General features: G+C 45.8%; 10 non-coding genes across 10 annotated transcripts; all 10 read right to left on the minus strand.

Moving 5' to 3' along the window:
• Positions 1-3,517: 3,517 nt before the first annotated feature.
• LOC147174636 (U1 spliceosomal RNA) lies at positions 3,518-3,682 on the minus strand. The gene has a single exon (XR_015094984.1). It is a non-coding gene; the product is annotated as a U1 spliceosomal RNA (small nuclear RNA).
• A 371-nt stretch (positions 3,683-4,053) lies between these two features.
• LOC147174637 (U2 spliceosomal RNA) lies at positions 4,054-4,245 on the minus strand. Its single transcript, XR_015095124.1, has one exon. It is a non-coding gene; the product is annotated as a U2 spliceosomal RNA (small nuclear RNA).
• Positions 4,246-4,569: 324 nt separating this feature from the next.
• Positions 4,570-4,734, minus strand: LOC147174638 (U1 spliceosomal RNA). Its single transcript, XR_015095058.1, has one exon. It is a non-coding gene; the product is annotated as a U1 spliceosomal RNA (small nuclear RNA).
• Positions 4,735-5,123: 389 nt separating this feature from the next.
• Positions 5,124-5,315, minus strand: LOC147174639 (U2 spliceosomal RNA). Its single transcript, XR_015095086.1, has one exon. It is a non-coding gene; the product is annotated as a U2 spliceosomal RNA (small nuclear RNA).
• A 323-nt stretch (positions 5,316-5,638) lies between these two features.
• On the minus strand, positions 5,639-5,803 carry LOC147174640 (U1 spliceosomal RNA). The gene has a single exon (XR_015094951.1). It is a non-coding gene; the product is annotated as a U1 spliceosomal RNA (small nuclear RNA).
• A 371-nt stretch (positions 5,804-6,174) lies between these two features.
• LOC147174641 (U2 spliceosomal RNA) lies at positions 6,175-6,372 on the minus strand. The gene has a single exon (XR_015095243.1). It is a non-coding gene; the product is annotated as a U2 spliceosomal RNA (small nuclear RNA).
• Positions 6,373-11,937: 5,565 nt separating this feature from the next.
• On the minus strand, positions 11,938-12,102 carry LOC147174642 (U1 spliceosomal RNA). The gene has a single exon (XR_015094946.1). It is a non-coding gene; the product is annotated as a U1 spliceosomal RNA (small nuclear RNA).
• Positions 12,103-12,491: 389 nt separating this feature from the next.
• On the minus strand, positions 12,492-12,683 carry LOC147174643 (U2 spliceosomal RNA). Its single transcript, XR_015095110.1, has one exon. It is a non-coding gene; the product is annotated as a U2 spliceosomal RNA (small nuclear RNA).
• Positions 12,684-13,007: 324 nt separating this feature from the next.
• LOC147174644 (U1 spliceosomal RNA) lies at positions 13,008-13,172 on the minus strand. Its single transcript, XR_015094985.1, has one exon. It is a non-coding gene; the product is annotated as a U1 spliceosomal RNA (small nuclear RNA).
• Positions 13,173-13,561: 389 nt separating this feature from the next.
• Positions 13,562-13,756, minus strand: LOC147174645 (U2 spliceosomal RNA). Its single transcript, XR_015095240.1, has one exon. It is a non-coding gene; the product is annotated as a U2 spliceosomal RNA (small nuclear RNA).
• Between the last annotated feature and the right edge of the window lie 2,843 nt (positions 13,757-16,599).

The following is a 16,599-nucleotide window of genomic DNA, read 5'->3' on the forward strand; positions in this document are numbered from 1 at the left end:
ACGCATAGCTAAAAGTTTGCTAAAAAGTTTGCAATCAACATTTAAAAGCGTAATTGGACGCCAGTTGTTCAGGTCTGTTTTGTCTCCTTTCTTATGCAGTAAAGTGACTATCCCTTTTCTAAAACTGTCTGGTAGTCGGTTTGTTTTGTCCAGTTCATTAAAAACAGTGAGTAAGTCTGGTGCTAAAATGTCCCAAAAAGTCAGGTAAAATTCCGAGCAGAGGCCATCCTCGCCCGGAGATTTTGCCTTCTTCAGTTGTTTTACACATGTATTTAGTTCTTCAGGTGTAAAATCCTGTGTTAAAGGCCCATTGTCAGTCACTGTTTTTTCAATGAAGTTTAAAACCTCTACCATTATCTCCTCTTGGGTATCTTTACGCTCATACAGTTTTTGATAGTAAGTTTCCACTGCTTCAATTATTTCATTATTTGTTTCTGTAATGGTACCGTTTTCTTTTTTTAGTTTAAAAATGCCCCCACCCTTGCTCATAATTTTTTTAAAGAAGTACCTTGTGCATTTTTCACCTTCTTCTATTTCCTTCTCTCTGCTCCTTAATAAAAACCCTTTGCTCTGAATATCTGCCATAGCTCTCATTTCTTTTTTGATCTCTTTAATTTCATCATTAAAATTTATCCCCTCTTGTGTCAGATTAAAATACCTTTGCAGTCTCTTTTGCATTCCCAGCATACATTTCATTTCCTTGATTTTCTTCTCTCTTCCTGCTTTTTTAAAAAAAGTCTGAGTCCTTACCTTCATCATTTCCCACCATTGTGCCCGTGATTTGTAAAGGTCTTGAAGGGTCTGCCAGTCCTTGTACCGCTCCCTGTACTGAGAGACCAAGGTCTCGTCCTCGAGCAGGGAGCAGTTCAATTTCCACAGACCTCTTCCAATAGTCACGCCAGAAGAAAGTGAAAGGGTGCAAGACAGTATTAGGTGATCTGAGAAAAAAACAGGAGTTAATCTAGCATCAATCTGTGTCCAACCCCGTGTAAATACGTAATCTATGCGAGAGGCTCTGGTGCCGTCACCACTAAACCAGGTGAAGCCCTCCTCTCTTGGATGTATGGTTTTAAAGCAGTCCTCTAATTTGAATACGCGGCACATGTCTTGCAATAAAACCGATGTTTTGTCAATTTTAAAATCCTCCCCAGCTCCCTTCCTATCCTTCCTTTTTAAAACACAATTAAAATCGCCTCCAATAATTAGTGGATTATGACCTAGCATGTGGGACTGCAAATTCTCTAAAATATCATACCTGTCATGCTTTTCATTAGAACCATAAATATTTAAAAGGCTAAGGTCCTGTTCTGTAAAAGTTAAGTGTGCTAACAGTGCTCGTCCGTCTCTCACCACTGTGCTCCCCTTTAAAACAATCTGAGGATTATTTATTAAAATGGCCACTCCATCATTTCTATTTTCGTTTGAGCCACTCCATAGTGATGGATGTGGCCACATTTCCTCCCACTGTTTGTAATTTCTTAAAAAGGGTATGCCACATTCTTGGATTAAAAACAGATCAGATTTAAAAGTTTTTAGAAATGTTAAAACGCTCTGAGCTCTAATCTTTGACTTCACGCTTCTAACATTAATAGTTGAGAAGGTGAGGGTCATAGGTATGATTAAAAATAAAAAAATAAAAACACAGATGGGGTTACAAAATTTTAAGAGAACATTATTTTTAAAAAAACAAGGCAGTCGCTAAGGTATTTCTCGAGAGCGTATTTCTTCCTTTACCTCAGCAAAAGGGGCAGAGCTAAAACACTGGTCGTCTGTCAGGGGCACTTGAGGTGGTGATCGCTCACGCAACCTTAAATTCATAGTGTTTCTGCTTTTTGGCGTTGATTGCAGTACTATGTTTAAAAAGGAGAGTTCATTTGGTGAATCTGAGGGGAAGACCCTGGTCTCCCCCACCTCGCTATCTGGGCTCCCGGGCCTTCCCCTCTTCTCCGTGGACAGGGGAGACTCAGAGGACCGTTGAGATGCAAGCCTTTTATTATTTTGAGCACAAGTGATCTGGGTGTCTTCACTGTCAGCCTCATGTGGACTGACTTCACTTGACTCGCTTGTGGGCATTTCTTGCAGCATCTCACTTTCCTCTGAGCTCTCGATTGGTGGGGCCGGCCTGCTCGCCTCCCCTTGCCCCTCCTCACCTGTCCCCTCTCCACCAATGACAGGATTTGGAGGGAAATTTGAATTTTCTTTGGGACATTCAATTTGTTTGTCAGCTTCATTTCCATTTCCTTGTGCCATTTCTTTTCCAGCCTTCAGTTTGTTGGCAAATGATTTTGGACAATTTCTGTAGAGGTGGTTAGTTTCCCCACAAAGATTGCACTTTCTGCCATTGGTACATTCTTCAAAAGTATGCCCAATTACTCTACATTTCCTACAAATTGTTTTCTCACACGCTTCCGCCAGGTGTCCATGCTCACCACACTTGCGGCAGAGCTTGGGCTGGCCCTGGTAATGTATGTAGCCCCGGTTTTCACCCAAGACTATCATTGGTGGGAGATGTTTCAGGCCCTGAAAGCCCTGGGGGTCCTGCCATTGTTGGATGGGTACCCGCCAGGCACAGTTCCAGATGCCGTCTTCATCCCTCACCTTCACAGCCTGGCCTTTAACCGTGCAATATCTACCCAGCCAAAAACAAATGTCTTCTGCATTCACTGTCTCATTAAACATTCTGACAATAACTGTTTTAGCAGCATTATCAGTCAGTTTTTCAACATTGAACACAGAGAACTGGGCTTTCACATTTTCAAAACGAGTCCAAAATTCACGAAGGTTCACAGCAGAGGTGAAACTCACATCAAATCCCTTACTAAAGGGCAAAGTTATAATACAATTTAAATCCTCAGCTTTAAATTTCAGGGTTTGTTGGACAAGCTTTCTGGAGAAGTCCAGCCTGGACATCCAAAGAGGCTCACCACCATCCCTTTCCCGAAACATAAATCGAACACTGTGGTGCCTCCGCATGCCGGCATATGTAGCCGACATGTCGGAGACAACCACTTGGTCACAACTTCTCACGAACAAAAAAACAGTACACTCACCTTTGTCGTTCTCCTATAACACAAAATTTAAACAACACAATAACAATACCCCTGCAATTGAGTTAGATTCACAGCCACAACAGGCATAGAATTATCTCTCAACAGAGGCGATCGCAGTCTTAGCCAAAAGGCCGAGAAGCGATGAAGAGGATAACTGACGGACTCAAGTACAGGCTTCTCGGTCTACCAACTCTCACAGTCGGTCATGTTACACCAAGCAGCGCTGCTCTTATGGACACTGAGACGGAGGAAACCTTGTCTGCTGACTTAACCATTCATTATTCACAAGCCTTCACATAAGCAGCTGCAGTCCAACAACTTTTGCAGTCTTCCTGCAGGATGAAAGACCAAGCGCCTGCTGCGGTCCCGGCCAGACTTGTGAAGAAAGCCAGAAGACCATAGTCAAGTCTTGCTCATTTGTGTTAATTGGTTTCAAGACTATCGCTCTTAATTATTGACATACAAGCCAGGGAAGAGCGCGAACGCAGTTCCCCACTATCAGAAATTATGCAGTCGAGATTCCCACATTTGGAGAATTCGCAATGGTCAATGCAGCCGCCAGTGCAATGGCTGCACCTCGCCCTGGGTGAACCACATTCTTGATCATGGTGTCACCCCTGCCAGGTAAGTATGCCTTCCTCAGCCTGGGCACGGGGTCTTGCTTTTTTCCACTCACCTTCTTGGATGACTGTGCCATTCGTACACTGGCGAATGCCTGGCCCAGCATGATGGGCCAGTTTCTCTCAGTGGATTAGAACGGCGTGTGTACTTCGCACAGGGGCACAACTGCGGAGCATGCAATAGCTGAATGAGCTCAAGTGTCAAGCCTCTGGAACGGGTTCGACTCACCGGATTGGTGGACAGCAGAGTAGATGTGTGTCGGCTACGTCGCCTGCTTCCCAATTTGACGACATGGTTGCTTCCGCCACACCTACTTGTGCGCACGTGAGTATTGCCACAGCCCGTTTTCTCTGTCTAGATTAGCATTTTCGTTGACTAGCGGAGGTGGTGCACCGCTCCTGGATTTACTGCAATACCAGGATGATGCGCGGAATGGGCAAAGCAAGCTCTGAATCCCATCTCCCTGTTCAAAAAAGCAATTTAATATGAAGTCTCCAGATAGGAGACATATCAGATATTAAACTGATAAGAACAGATACTACACTTGATCTTAGCCAAAAGGCCGAGAAGCGATGAAGAGGATATCTGACGGACTCAAGTACAGGCTTCTCGGTCTACCAACTCTCACAGTCGGTCATGTTACACCAAGCAGCGCTGCTCTTATGGACACTGAGACGGAGGAAACCTTGTCTGCTGACTTAACCATTCATTATTCACAAGCCTTCACATAAGCAGCTGCAGTCCAACAACTTTTGCAGTCTTCCTGCAGGATGAAAGACCAAGCGCCTGCTGCGGTCCCGGCCAGACTTGTGAAGAAAGCCAGAAGACCATAGTCAAGTCTTGCTCATTTGTGTTAATTGGTTTCAAGACTATCGCTCTTAATTATTGACATACAAGCCAGGGAAGAGCGCGAACGCAGTTCCCCACTATCAGAAATTATGCAGTCGAGATTCCCACATTTGGAGAATTCGCAATGGTCAATGCAGCCGCCAGTGCAATGGCTGCACCTCGCCCTGGGTGAACCACATTCTTGATCATGGTGTCACCACTGCCAGGTAAGTATGCCTTCCTCAGCCTGGGCACGGGGTCTTGCTTTTTTCCACTCACCCTCTTGGATGACTGTGCCATTCGTACACTGGCGAATGTCTGGCCCAGCATGATGGGCCAGTTTCTCTCAGTGGATTAGAACGGCGTGTGTACTTCGCACAGGGCATTAGAGGAGGTCACAGGCACAACTGCGGAGCATGCAATAGCTGAATGAGCTCAAGTGTCAAGCCTCTGGAACGGGTTCGACTCACCGGATTGGTGGACAGCAGAGTAGATGTGTGTCGGCTACGTCGCCTGCTTCCCAATTTGACGACATGGTTGCTTCCGCCACACCTACTTGTGCGCACGTGAGTATTGCCACAGCCCGTTTTCTCTGTCTAGATTAGCATTTTCGTTGACCAGCGGAGGTGGTGCACCGCTCCTGGATATACTGCAATACCAGGATGATGCGCGGAATGGGCAAAGCAAGCTCTGAATCCCATCTCCCTGTTCAAAAAAGCAATTTAATATGAAGTCTCCTGATAGGAGACATATCAGATATTAAACTGATAAGAACAGATACTACACTTGATCTTAGCCAAAAGGCCGAGAAGCGATGAAGACGATAACTGACGGACTCAAGTACAGGCTTCTCGGTCTACCCACTCTCACAGTCGGTCATGTTACACCAAGCAGCGCTGCTCTTATGGACACTGAGACGGAGGAAACCTTGTCTGCTGACTTAACCATTCATTATTCACAAGCCTTCACATAAGCAGCTGCAGTCCAACAGCTTTTCAGTCTTCCTGCAGGATGAAAGACCAAGCGCCTGCTGCGGTCCCGGCCAGACTTGTGAAGAAAGCCAGAAGACCATAGTCAAGTCTTGCTCATTTGTGTTAATTGGTTTCAAGACTATCGCTCTTAATTATTGACATACAAGCCAGGGAAGAGCGCGAACGCAGTTCCCCACTATCAGAAATTATGCAGTCGAGATTCCCACATTTGGAGAATTCGCAAGGGTCAATGCAGCCGCCAGTGCAATGGCTGCACCTCGCCCTGGGTGAACCACATTCTTGATCATGGTGTCATCCCTGCCAGGTAAGTATGCCTTCCTCAGCCTGGACACGGGGTCTTGCTTTTTTCCACTCACCCTCTTGAATGACTGTGCCATTCGTACACTGGCGAATGCCTGGCCCAGCATGATGGGCCAGTTTCTCTCAGTGGATTAGAACGGCGTGTGTACTTCGCACAGGGGCACAACTGCGGAGCATGCAATAGCTGAATGAGCTCAAGTGTCAAGCCTCTGGAACGGGTTGGACTCACCGGATTGGTGGACAGCAGAGTAGATGTGTGTCGGCTACGTCGCCTGCTTCCCAATTTGACGACATGGTTGCTTCCGCCACACCTACTTGTGCGCACGTGAGTATTGCCACAGCCTGTTTTCTCTGTCTAGATTAGCATTTTCGTTGACCAGCGGAGGTGGTGCACCGCTCCTGGATTTACTGCAATACCAGGATGATGCGCGGAATGGGCAAAGCAAGCTCTGAATCCCATCTCCCTGTACAAAAAAGCAATTTAATATGAAGTCTCCAGATAGGAGACATATCAGATATTAAACTGATAAGAACAGATTTTTTTTTCTTTTTCATGTTTTTATTGTCACTTTTCAATCAATTACAAATCACATTTCTGCAATATGGAGCATTCATCTTGTCTCGAATATGACATGTAAAAATAAAAACAAATAAAAATTTAAAAATGAAAAAAAACATTCATATCTATTGTGCAGGAGCGTAGCACTGCATTACTAAGTGGGACTTCATCCCACCCTCTCAAAAAGCGCTTGTCCAGGACCTGCCGGGTCACCCTTTTTGCTCCTTCCGTCCTGGAGAGCCAGGCCGTCGCTGCCGAGACCTTCACCGTGTAGCTCCGGTTCCCTCCTCCGGGCGGGCACAGGCGACGCTTCTTGGTGGCTGTGTCCTTGGCCTGCCGCGTGCAGCTTCGATGGTCTCTGCAGCCATTCGGAGCACAGCCACGGGGGGGGTCTGCCTGTGCCTCCTTACCAGCAAGTTTCTGGAGGTCCACATGGCGTCTTTGATGGCGGCAAGGGTGAGCCAGTCTTTCGCAAACTCCTCTCGGGAACACTTGGCTTGGCTCACCCCATAGAGCACGTATTGTGCATTTAGGACCTCCCTTGCTGGCAAGTCCGGGAATTTTCTCAGGTGGCCGGCTGTTGCCCACAGGTCTACGGCAGCACTGCACTCCCAGAGGAGGTGCCTCACCGACTCCTGGGCGCCACAACCAGGTCGGGGGCAGGTTGAGTGCGCTGACATTCCTCGGGAGTGCATAACGGCCCTGACTGGGAGAATCTCGTGGGCCACCATCCACGACAGGTCCCGAAGTCTGTTTGGGAGGGCAGGATGGTTGGCGTTGCGCCAAACCGTTGTGGGCTTGCCAAATGCAAGCCCGCGCACTTGACTCGCTGTTTGCCGCTCCTGCACAATAGAGATGAGAGACTTGTGATTTTTCAAAATGTGACAATCTTCATTTTCCAATTTAAAATTTCTTAAAAATTTTGGGATAAAAGAATGTGCTGGTGGTAAATTAAAAGACACCGGAAGTCTTTGATCGCTGGGTATTAGTTTTAATTTACGGAGGTACGATCCCATCCAGAATCGTGTCATTGCTTGACTTTTGGGATTGCTGGATGGTCCCAGAGCATTTTGCAGATGGAGGGCCACATATCTGCTATCCAAAAAGAGCTGGAGGTCCGGCACGCCTTTTCCACCCTTCTCTTTTGTTTTTTTCATCGTGTCCCTCCTCAGTCTTTCCCATTTAGAACCCCAGATAAAGTAAAAAATTGCACGGTCCAAATCTAAAAACACATTTCTTTTTGGGATAAAAACTGAACTGATTAATAAAAGCAAGGGTAAAATTACTGCTTTTATTATTAAAATCTTCCCCTCTAAAGTCAACTCTCTCAGTCTCCAAAAGCCAAGTTTTTTTCTCACTTTCCCTACCACGTCGCCCCAGTTTGTATCCCCTCCCCCTCCCTTACTGAATTTAATCCCAAGTATTTTCTGGTCCGTTTGTATCTCCGTCAGGGGCAGTCCTGTCTTCTGTGTCGCGGTCCATGGTCCGTAAAACTGTGCTTGGGTCTTGTCTCTGTTGAGTTTAGAGCCAGACGCTCTTCCATACCAGTCAGTCAAGTCCAGGGTCCTTGTCACGGATAAAATGTCAGAACACAGGATGTTAATATCGTCCATATATAAAACACACTTTGTTGTGAGTCCCCCGCCCCCTGGAATACTCACCCCCTCGATCATTTTGTCCCTTCTCAAAATCTGTGCCAACGGTTCTATGCATAGAACATAGAGGAGGGCAGATAAGGGACAGCCCTGACGGACGCCGCAGTTAATTTGCACTGCTTTTGTCAAGTTCCCGTTGACCACAAATTTGCTGGTAATATCTCGATACAGCAGGCCCACCCACTCTAGATACCTTCCCGGGAAACCCCATTTTTGCAGTAGCCTAAAAAGGTACTGGTGCGAGATCCGATCAAAAGCCTTCTCAAAGTCTAAATTTAGGACTACTAGCCGCATATTTCTGTCTCTCGCATAACAGATGGTATCACGAATCAGCATAAGGCTGTCTGTGATCTTCCTCCCCGCGATGGCACAGGTTTGGTCCGGGTCGATCAAATCCTGTAAAAACACAGACATACGCATAGCTAAAAGTTTGCTAAAAAGTTTGCAATCAACATTTAAAAGTGTAATTGGACGCCAGTTGTTCAGGTCTGTTTTGTCTCCCTTCTTATGCAGTAAAGTGACTATCCCTTTTCTAAAACTGTCTGGTAGTCGGTTTGTTTTGTCCAGTTCATTAAAAACAGTGAGTAAGTCTGGTGCTAAAATGTCCCAAAAAGTCAGGTAAAATTCCGAGCAGAGGCCATCCTCGCCCGGAGATTTTGCCTTCTTCAATTGTTTTACACATGTATTTAGTTCTTCAGGTGTAAAATCCTGTGTTAAAGGCCCATTGTCAGTCACTGTTTTTTCAATGAAGTTTAAAACCTCTACCATTATCTCCTCTTGGGTATCTTTACGCTCATACAGTTTTTGATAGTAAGTTTCCACTGCTTCAATTATTTCATTATTTGTTTCTGTAATAGTCCCGTTTTCTTTTTTTAGTTTAAAAATGCCCCCACCCTTGCTCATAATTTTTTTAAAGAAGTACCTTGTGCATTTTTCACCTTCTTCTATTTCCTTCTCTCTGCTCCTTAATAAAAACCCTTTGCTCTGAATATCTGCCATTGCTTTCATTTCTTTTTTGATCTCTTTAATTTCATCATTAAAATTTATCCCCTCTTGTGTCAGATTAAAATACCTTTGCAGTCTCTTTTGCATTCCCAGCATACATTTCATTTCCTTGATTTTCTTCTCTCTTCCTGCTTTTTTAAAAAAAGTCTGAGTCCTTACCTTCATCATTTCCCACCATTGTGCCCGTGATTTGTAAAGGTCTTGAAGGGTCTGCCAGTCCTTGTACCGCTCCCTGTACTGAGAGACCAAAGTCTCGTCCTCGAGCAGGGAGCAGTTCAATTTCCACAGACCTCTTCCAATAGTCACGCCAGAAGAAAGTGAAAGGGTGCAAGACAGTATTAAGTGATCTGAGAAAAAAACAGGAGTTAATCTAGCATCAATCTGTGTCCAACCCCGTGTAAATACGTAATCTATGCGAGAGGCTCTGGTGCCGTCACCACTAAACCAGGTGAAGCCCTCCTCTCTTGGATGCATGGTTTTAAAGCAGTCCTCTAATTTGAATACGCGGCACATGTCTTGCAATAAAACCGATGTTTTGTCAATTTTAAAATCCTCCCCAGCTCCCTTCCTATCCTTCCTATTTAAAACACAATTAAAATCACCTCCAATAATTAGTGGATTATGACCTAGCATGTGGGACTGCAAATTCTCTAAAATATCATACCTGTCATGCTTTTCATTAGAACCATAAATATTTAAAAGGCTAAAGTCCCGTTCTGTAAAAGTTAAATGTGCTAACAGTGCTCGTCCGTCTCTCACCACTGTGCTCCCCTTTAAAACAATCTGAGGATTATTTATTAAAATGGCCACTCCATCATTTCTATTTTCGTTTGAGCCACTCCATAGTGATGGATGTGGCCACATTTCCTCCCACTGTTTGTAATTTCTTAAAAAGGGTATGCCACATTCTTGGATTAAAAACAGATCAGATTTAAAAGTTTTTAGAAATGTTAAAACGCTCTGAGCTCTAATCTTTGACTTCACGCTTCTAACGTTAATAGTTGAGAAGGTGAGGGTCATAGGTATGATTAAAAATAAAAAAATAAAAACACAGATGGGGTTACAAAATTTTAAGAGAACATTATTTAAAAAAAAAGCAAGGCAGTCGCTAAGGTATTTCTCGAGAGCGTATTTCTTCCTTTACCTCAGCAAAAGGGGCAGAGCTAAAACACTGGTCGTCTGTCAGGGGCACTTGAGGTGGTGATCGCTCACGCAACCTTAAATTCATAGTGTTTCTGCTTTTTGGCGTTGATTGCAGTACTATGTTTAAAAAGGAGAGTTCATTTGGTGAATCCGAGGGGAAGACCCTGGTCTCCCCCACCTCGCTATCTGGGCTCCCGGGCCTTCCCCTCTTCTCCGTGGACAGGGGAGACTCAGAGGACCGTTGAGATGCAAGCCTTTTATTATTTTGAGCACAAGTGATCTGGGTGTCTTCACTGTCAGCCTCATGTGGACTGACTTCGCTTGACTCGCTTGTGGGCATTTCTTGCAGCATCTCACTTTCCTCTGAGCTCTCGATTGGTGGGGCCGGCCTGCTCTCCTCCCCTTGCCCCTCCTCACCTGTCCCCTCTCCACCAATGACAGGATTTGGAGGGAAATTTGAATTTTCTTTGTGACATTCAATTTGTTTGTCAGCTTCATTTCCATTTCCTTGTGCCATTTCTTTTCCAGCCTTCAGTTTGTTGGCAAATGATTTTGGACAATTTCTGTAGAGGTGGTTAGTTTCCCCACAAAGATTGCACTTTCTGCCATTGGTACATTCTTCAAAAGTATGCCCAATTACTCTACATTTCCTACAAATTGTTTTCTCACACGCTTCCGCCAGGTGTCCATGCTCACCACACTTGCGGCAGAGCTTGGGCTGGCCCTGGTAATGTATGTAGCCCCGGTTTTCACCCAAGACTATCATTGGTGGGAGATGTTTCAGGCCCTGAAAGCCCTGGGGGTCCTGCCATTGTTGGATGGGTACCCGCCAGGCACAGTTCCAGATGCCGTCCTCATCCCTCACCTTCACAGCCTGGCCTTTAACCGTGCAATATCTACCCAGCCAAAAACAAATGTCTTCTGCATTCACTGTCTCATTAAACATTCTGACAATAACTGTTTTAGCAGCATTATCAGTCAGTTTTTCAACATTGAACACATAGAACTGGGCTTTCACATTTTCAAAACTAGTCCAAAATTCACGAAGGTTCACAGCAGAGGTGAAAGTCACATCAAATCCCTTACTAAAGGGCAAAGTTATAATACAATTTAAATCCTCAGCTTTAAATTTCAGGGTTTGTTGGACAAGCTTTCTGGAGAAGTCCAGCCTGGACATCCACAGAGGCTCACCACCATCCCTTTCCCGAAACATAAATCGAACACTGTGGTGCCTCCGCATGCCGGCATATGTAGCCGACATGTCGGAGACAACCACTTGGTCACAACTTCTCACGAACAAAAAATCAGTACACTCACCTTTGTCGTTCTCCTATAACACAAAGTTTAAACAACACAATGACAATACCCCTGCAATTGAGTTAGATTCACAGCCACAACAGGCATAGAATTATCTCTCAACAGAGGCGATCGCAGTCTTAGCCAAAAGGCCGAGAAGCGATGAAGAGGATAACTGACGGACTCAAGTACAGGCTTCTCGGTCTACCCACTCTCACAGTCGGTCATGTTACACCAAGCAGCGCTGCTCTTATGGACACTGAGACGGAGGAAACCTTGTCTGCTGACTTAACCATTCATTATTCACAAGCCTTCACATAAGCAGCTGCAGTCCAACAACTTTTGCAGTCTTCCTGCAGGATGAAAGACCAAGCGCCTGCTGCGGTACCGGCCAGACTTGTGAAGAAAGCCAGAAGACCATAGTCAAGTCTTGCTCATTTGTGTTAATTGGTTTCAAGACTATCGCTCTTAATTATTGACATACAAGCCAGGGAAGAGCGCGAACGCAGTTCCCCACTATCAGAAATTATGCAGTCGAGATTCCCACATTTGGAGAATTCGCAAGGGTCAATGCAGCCGCCAGTGCAATGGCTTCACCTCGCCCTGGGTGAACCACATTCTTGATCATGGTGTCACCCCTGCCAGGTAAGTATGCCTTTCTCAGCCTGGACACGGGGTCTTGCTTTTTTCCACTCACCCTCTTGAATGACTGTGCCATTCGTACACTGGCGAATGCCTGGCCCAGCATGATGGGCCAGTTTCTCTCAGTGGATTAGAACGGCGTGTGTACTTCGCACAGGGCGTTAGAGGAGGTCACAGGCACAACTGCGGAGCATGCAATAGCTGAATGAGCTCAAGTGTCAAGCCTCTGGAACGGGTTCGACTCACCGGGTTGGTGGACAGCAGAGTAGATGTGTGTCAGCTACGTCGCCTGCTTCCCAATTTGACGACATGGTTGCTTCCGCCACACCTACTTGTGCGCACGTGAGTATTGCCACAGCCCGTTTTCTCTGTCTAGATTTGCATTTTCGTTGACCAGCGGAGGTGGTGCACCGCTCCTGGAAATACTGCAATACCAGGATGATGCGCGGAATGGGCAAAGCAAGCTCTGAATCCCATCTCCCTGTTCAAAAAAGCAATTTAATATGAAGTCTCCAGATAGGAGACATATCAGATATTAAACTGATAAGAACAGATACTACACTTGATCTTAGCCAAAAGGCCGAGAAGCGATGAAGAGGATAACTGACGGACTCAAGTACAGGCTTCTCGGTCTACCCACTCTCACAGTCGGTTATGTTACACCAAGCAGCGTTGCTCTTATGGACACTGAGACGGAGGAAACCTTGTCTGCTGACTTAACCATTCATTATTCACAAGCCTTCACATAAGCAGCTGCAGTCCAACAACTTTTGCAGTCTTCCTGCAGGATGAAAGGCCAAGCGCCTGCTGCGGTCCCGGCCAGACTTGTGAAGAAAGCCAGAAGACCATAGTCAAGTCTTGCTCATTTGTGTTAATTGGTTTCAAGACTATCGCTCTTAATTATTGACATACAAGCCAGGGAAGAGCGCGAACGCAGTTCCCCACTATCAGAAATTATGCAGTCGAGATTCCCACATTTGGAGAATTCGCAATGGTCAATGCAGCCGCCAGTGCAATGGCTGCACCTCGCCCTGGGTGAACCACATTCTTGATCATGGTGTCACCCCTGCCAGGTAAGTATGCCTTACTCAGCCTGGGCACGGGGTCTTGCTTTTTTCCACTCACCCTCTTGGATGACTGTGCCATTCGTACACTGGCGAATGCCTGGCCCAGCATGATGGGCCAGTTTCTCTCAGAGGATTAGAACGGCGTGTGTACTTCGCACAGGGCGTTAGAGGAGGTCACAGGCACAACTGCGGAGCATGCAATAGCTGAATGAGCTCAAGTGTCAAGCCTCTGGAACGGGTTCGACTCACCGGGTTGGTGGACAGCAGAGTAGATGTGTGTCGGCTACGTCGCCTGCTTCCCAATTTGACGACATGGTTGCTTCCGCCACACCTACTTGTGCGCACGTGAGTATTGCCACAGCCCGTTTTCTCTGTCTAGATTAGCATTTTCGTTGACCAGCGGAGGTGGTGCACCGCTCCTGGATATACTGCAATACCAGGATGATGCGCGGAATGGGCAAAGCAAGCTCTGAATCCCATCTCCCTGTCCAAAAAAGCAATTTAATATGAAGTCTCCTGATAGGAGACATATCAGATATTAAACTGATAAGAACAGATTTTTTCTTTTTCATGTTTTTATTGTCACTTTTCAATCAATTACAAATTTACATTTCTCCAATATGGAGCATTCATTTTGTCTCAAATATGACATATAAAAATAAAAACAAAATGAAAAAACATTCATATCTATTGTGCAGGAGCGTAGCACTGCATTACTAAGTGGGACTTCATCCCACCCTCTCAAAAAGCGCTTGTCCAGGACCTGCCGGGTCACCCTTTTTGCTCCTTCCCTCCTGGAGAGCCAGGCCGTCGCTGCCGAGACCTTCATAGTGTAGCTCCGGTTCCCTCCTCCGGGCGGGCACAGGCGACGCTTCTTGGTGGCTGTGTCCTTGGCCTGCCGCGTGCAGCCTTGATGGTCTCTGCAGCCATTCGGAGCACAGCCACGGGGGGGGTCTGCCTGTGCCTCCTTACCAGCAAGTTTCTGGAGGTCCACATGGCGTCTTTGATGGCGGCAAGGGTGAGCCAGTCTTTTGCAAACTCCTCTCGGGAACACTTGGCTTGGCTCACCCCGTAGAGCACGTATTGTGCATTTAGGACCTCCCTTGCTGGCAAGTCCGGGAATTTTCTCAGGTGGCCGGCTGTTGCCCACAGGTCTACGGCAGCACTGCACTCCCAGAGGAGGTGCCTCACCGACTCCTGGGCGCCACAACCAGGTCGGGGGCAGGTTGAGTGCGCTGACATTCCTCGGGAGTGCATAACGGCCCTGACTGGGAGAATCTCGTGGGCCACCATCCACGACAGGTCCCGAAGTCTGTTTGGGAGGGCAGGATGGTTGGCGTTGCGCCAAACAGTTGTGGGCTTGCCAAATGCAAGCCCGCGCACTTGACTCGCTGTTTGCCGCTCCTGCACAATAGAGATGAGAGACTTGTGATTTTTCAAAATGTGACAATCTTCATTTTCCAAGTTAAAATTTCTTAAAAATTTTGGGATAAAAGAATGTGCTGGTGGTAAATTAAAAGACACCGGAAGTCTTTGATCGCTGGGTATTAGTTTTAATTTACGGAGGTACGATCCCATCCAGAATCGTGTCATTGCTTGACTTTTGGGATTGCTGGATGGTCCCAGAGCATTTTGCAGATGGAGGGCCACATATCTGCTGCCCAAAAAGAGCTGGAGGTCCGGCACGCCTTTTCCACCCTTCTCTTTTGTTTTTTTCATCGTGTCCCTCCTCAGTCTTTCCCATTTAGAACCCCAGATAAAGTAAAAAATTGCACGGTCCAAATCTAAAAGCACATTTCTTTTTGGGATAAAAACTGAACCGATTAATAAAAGCAAGGGTAAAATGACTGCTTTTATTATTAAAATCTTCCCCTCTAAAGTCAACTCTCTCAGTCTCCAAAAGCCAAGTTTTTTTCTCACTTTCCCTACCACGTCGCCCCAGTTTGTATCCCCTCCCCCTCCCTTACTGAATTTAATCCCAAGTATTTTCTGGTCCGTTTGTATCTCCGTCAGGGGCAGTCCTGTCTTCTGTGTCGCGGTCCACGGTCCGTAAAACTGTGCTTGGGTCTTGTCTCTGTTGAGTTTAGAGCCAGACGCTCTTCCATACCAGTCAGTCAAGTCCAGGGTCCTTGTCACGGATAAAATGTCAGAACACAGGATGTTAATATCGTCCATATATAAAACACACTTTGTTGTGAGTCCCCCGCCCCCTGGAATACTCACCCCCTCGATCATTTTGTCCCTTCTCAAAATCTGTGCCAACGGTTCTATGCATAGAACATAGAGGAGGGCAGATAAGGGACAGCCCTGACGGACGCCGCAGTTAATTTGCACTGCTTTTGTCAAGTTCCCGTTGACCACAAATTTGCTGGTAATGTCTCGGTACAGCAGGCCCACCCACTCTAGATACCTTCCCGGGAAACCCCATTTTTGCAGTAGCCTAAAAAGGTACTGGTGCGAGATCCGATCAAAAGCCTTCTCAAAGTCTAAATTTAGGACTACTAGCCGCATATTTCTGTCTCTCGCATAACAGATGGTGTCGCGAATCAGCATGAGGCTGTCCGTGATCTTCCTCCCCGCGATGGCACAGGTTTGGTCCGGGTCGATCAAATCCTCTAAAAACACAGACATACGCATAGCTAAAAGTTTGCTAAAAAGTTTGCAATCAACATTTAAAAGCGTAATTGGACGCCAGTTGTTCAGGTCTGTTTTGTCTCCTTTCTTATGCAGTAAAGTGACTATCCCTTTTCTAAAACTGTCTGGTAGTCGGTTTGTTTTGTCCAGTTCATTAAAAACAGTGAGTAAGTCTGGTGCTAAAATGTCCCAAAAAGTCAGGTAAAATTCCGAGCAGAGGCCATCCTCGCCCGGAGATTTTGCCTTCTTCAGTTGTTTTACACATGTATTTAGTTCTTCAGGTGTAAAATCCTGTGTTAAAGGCCCATTGTCAGTCACTGTTTTTTCAATGAAGTTTAAAACCTCTACCATTATCTCCTCTTGGGTATCTTTACGCTCATACAGTTTTTGATAGTAAGTTTCCACTGCTTCAATTATTTCATTATTTGTTTCTGTAATAGTCCCGTTTTCTTTTTTTAGTTTAAAAATGCCCCCACCCTTGCTCATAATTTTTTTAAAGAAGTACCTTGTGCATTTTTCACCTTCTTCTATTTCCTTCTCTCTGCTCCTTAATAAAAACCCTTTGCTCTGAATATCTGCCATTGCTTTCATTTCTTTTTTGATCTCTTTAATTTCATCATTAAAATTGATCCCCTCTTGTGTCAGATTAAAATACCTTTGCAGTCTCTTTTGCATTCCCAGCATACATTTCATTTCCTTGATTTTCTTCTCTCTTCCTGCTTTTTTAAAAAAAGTCTGAGTCCTTACCTTCATCATTTCCCACCATTGTGCCCGTGATTTGTAAAGGTCTTGAAGGGTCTGCCAGTC

The sequence above is a fragment of the Leptonotus elevatus genome, chromosome 5 (genome assembly GCF_054856555.1).
Source record: "Leptonotus elevatus isolate MCC_2025b chromosome 5, RoL_Lele_1.0, whole genome shotgun sequence".
NCBI classification, from domain to species: Eukaryota; Metazoa; Chordata; class Actinopteri; order Syngnathiformes; family Syngnathidae; genus Leptonotus; species Leptonotus elevatus.